Below are 4178 nucleotides of genomic sequence, written 5' to 3' on the forward strand. Positions count from 1 at the left end.
GTAAATGAGGTATCCAAACGGCGAGACGTCCGTTAAATCTTGCGCCGCCAACCAGAACACGGCGTGGTGATCAGTAACAACGTGTAAAGTGGCGGCCCTGGCAGAAAGGGGGGGGGGGTCCGAAAATCTTGCGAAGGACAAAACGACGGCGGCACTCCGCGCGACGTAATCAGTATAATTTTTATCTGCAGCTGTTAGCGTGCGACTGGTCATGCGACCGCACGTTCTTCGGAATTTCGCTGACGTCGTTGCTAGGGTGCCTCGATGCCCAGCGCCGCCGTCCAGGGTGGAGACAACCCCGCTGGCGCCGCCATATTGTGTCACACGAGCTGAGACTCAGCTACGCTTGCGTTCATAAAGTGTTACTCGCGGCGCGCTTCCAAGTGCTTTGCCTTGATGAGGATTTTTTTATCGGTGTCCCATCTGCATATCTTTATAACCAATAGCCGTTAACTCGTCGAAGGTCGAAGACGTAAATGTATGGCGCCGGGAACATGCCCCAAGTTGCCTAATTCAATCACATTTAATATGCCGTGTGTATGTTTAAAATACGCACTATTTTTTTTGCGCTTCGATGCTTGGTATATAAGGTTTGCGACCCCCTGTGCGTGGAAGTTTTTCTTTTGCGCTGTTGTATTTTGTTTACACGTCACGCCTCCTTTACCGTAGCCAGCCACTCGCGCACGGCGGTTAGTTTCCCTTGCGTTCCGCGTGCTCTTCGCGTTCGTTGCAATTATTTGACGATATCTACGCGCAATTTTTTTTGCCCACAAAACTGTGTGCTGACAGGATTAAGCTGGTGTAAAAATAACTGCGATGTGAAAATAAGGTTTAGTTAGTGCTGTAGAGAAAAATGTAACGTAACTTGTCTGTGTCAATCTTGCGTAGTACACACAAGAAATCAAACGATGCACAAAATACATTTACTTATAATGTCTAGTACAATCAATCATGAAAGAGATATGTACATGAAAAATTATGTGTACTGTGTGGCGCCTGAAGGTTATGTTGAAAGACGAGATAAAAAAATTTATTCGCAAGGTAGGCTCGACACACAATTCGGGATAGCGAGAGTTTTTTTTTATTTATTCATTACATGGGGGGGGGGGGGGTTCAAGTGAGTACATCAACCTTATTACACACAATATAAATCGAAAACAAGAATGCAAACAAGAAACGCAACCGCGGGTAATATTAATCAAGATATCCAGCCAGATATCCAGCCAGAATACATACATCAGCTACCATCGAATACGTCGCATCAGCCAAACACATCGATGGCGAGTACAGAACATTTCATAAATAACCATTAGAACACTGATAACTACATTGAAAAATAAACACTGCATACACATCCCGTACAAAAACCGTAAATGAAACTAAGACAGTCAAATACAGATTAGCATGTTTTTCACTTCGAAAATATAGTCCATGATGATGTAGGGCTGTTGACTTTAACAGACGGCGCCCATCCTGTCGATTTCCCTCGTACTGGTCCTCTTCAAAGTGTTTCTAAATACAGGTAAAACAACAAAAGTGATTATTGATATGAAAAGTTGCCTTGTAAATACAGAGAACCCATTACAGTGCTTAAAAATAAATTTTAGCAGAAGCAATGCTGTATTACCTCGCTTCACACGTTTCGAAGAAATGCACAGGCTACAACAGACACCATGCCAGAAAGCGCCGAAACATTTTGGTCCCATGATGCCCTTAACTCTACTACACCTGGGCATACCGTGCACAGGCATTTAAGACCGTCACAGTACCCACTACGATCGGGAATGAGCACGAATGACCATCGGCTTACGATCACTACGCTACAAATATGTACAAGTCTAAAAAATCAGCTATTTAACGTAACACCCTGAGGTCCGCAAGATATCTCCTGAGAAATCAGAGAAAATCACAATGTTTCGCTTACCACGTACGTACAAAACAGCCGCTCTCCCCAGACGAAGCACTGCGTTCTTTAGTCCCAAATACTCAGTACCGAAATAAGAAAAAAAAAAGAAACAAGAGACACACACGATGTGTGCTTCCCGTAAAAAAGGAAAATAGGTGGCTTACGTGACGATTCATAGCTAATGTAAGACTATTTCGCGGCTAAGCATCTTCGTCAGTCCTTAAAATAAGGGTACAGACTGCGCCCATCAAAACGAAAAAAGCCTATGCGACGCGCGCTCGCAAACCATGCGCTACTCAGACAGCATCGGTGCAGTGCTTACTTAGTTCGTGAGCGAACGTATAGGTACGTGAGCGAGGATCAGAAAATACTTTCTTATTTAAATGAAAAACACGGTGCGGTAGTCTTAAACATTCTTGACACTTACCTCGCAAATGCAGGAGTTATCCGTTGCCTTCCAGTGATCGCGCTTTACTTGGGCTTCCCATCTCTTCCGTCGCTCTGGGTCCCGGGCGAAGCGAAACCAACGCAGTCCTTTACGCGTCGATCCGGCGCACTTGGGAACACAACAGCCCGTCATGTCGACACGATGCACTTGATAGCTTGTCAGTCATGCGGCTGAACACTGTCTAGCAAGTAGAAGCGTCCGCGAAGCATCCGCGCGCACTGTTCCTCGAACTCAGCACCGGCACCAAGCAATCGCAACGGCTCGCTGTGACACAATATGGCGTCGCAGCGAGAAAGCGGCGGCGCGGGGGCGGTCAAAGGTTGGCACCACCCTGAACGGCGGCGCTGGCATCGAGGCACCCTAGCGATATGCTAGAATCACTGGAAAAACAGAGTACCGCAAAGGTACGCGGCATGCCGGCAACATTGGGTGGCGGCGGCCATGTTCCTTCCAGACCGCCGACACGCTGTAGCGGTGCCCGCGTGCATTGAGTAGCGTTGACTTAACTGACGGATTTCCCCCCCTAAATTTCGAGTCCCGTTTCACGAAACTGGATTATTTTTGTGTTTTTTTTTTCAAGTGGATGCCACAAGTGACATCAAGATATCGACGGAAATGAACGTACTGCGCGGTAAGCGACGGAACGTATAAAATGTGCGGCGATGGTTCCGATGCTCGCGAACCGATGCTCTACGTGTCGCTTTTGGACTTCGTCTTGCGTCAAGTGCTATGTGCAGAGCTGCTGCAAACATACTTGTATGCGCCCAGTGAATTCGCTTGAAACGTCTTTTACATGAAAACTGGGCCTTGAGCCTGAGGTTGTGTTTGCACTAAAAACGCAGCTTGACAGCCGATGGAATGTGCAGTGGGTGTTCAGGTTGCCTTCATAGTGCTCGTTCGCGTCCTTTCGAAGTACAAAAGGAAGCAAATGTAAACAGCTTACTGCTGCGCTTGTTTATCTGTATAATCGGAGCGAAGTGTAAGCAGTAATTTTTATGTAGATTTATAAAGTTGCCTGTCACGTATCAGTGATAAAACGCCAGCAGCCTCTGCAAGCAAACGTCGCGTCTTGCGGCTACTGGCGTGTTTGCGAATGCGTGCTTGTAATGTTCTCGTCGATTTCTGAAATAAGCTCTCTCAAGGTATCGTTGGAAACGACTGGTTAACAGCTTTTAATTCACGCGAAACTCAAGCAGGTATCCGCATACGGCTATAAAGAATGTGTACGAATGATTTTTTTTTGTACCTTTGATAATGTCAACCTTTTAGTGCACTTATTTCCAATCTGTTACTTTGTTCTGGGTTGTGTGACATTGTGTTGACATGCCAGTACTAAACAGTGGTGCGGTTTTCCTATAATTATTTTGATCATGCTCCTTTTATTGTATATATATATATATATATATCTATACCCTTTATGTGAATCGGATCATTAACACAAAAGACGTTCTCGAAAAAAAGTTGCGAAGACACGGTGAAAACTAGGTTTCTGAAACGGAATTGTAACATTGAGCACTTCTATTTTTTAAGTGATGTTCTTGTCACTGCACTCACGGCGTAAAAATATGTATGAGGCTGTTTATAGAGGTGATGTGCCAGTTGACAAGCATTCGTAATCATGCTGTAGCAGGTTTGCAATAAACATTAGCCTCCCTGTATAAGGGACACCATACCATTTGTCCCCGAATTGCTTCATGCTGTCAGCAAAATTCGCATTTTCAGAACAGCATGCAGTCACAAAGTAAGATGTGGAGGCAAGCAACATATTTATTTCACAACAGTCACAACAACAATTTATTTCGTCAAGCATGACAACAGCATACC

This window comes from Dermacentor silvarum, chromosome 2 (assembly GCF_013339745.2).
Source record: "Dermacentor silvarum isolate Dsil-2018 chromosome 2, BIME_Dsil_1.4, whole genome shotgun sequence".
Taxonomy (NCBI): domain Eukaryota; kingdom Metazoa; phylum Arthropoda; class Arachnida; order Ixodida; family Ixodidae; genus Dermacentor; species Dermacentor silvarum.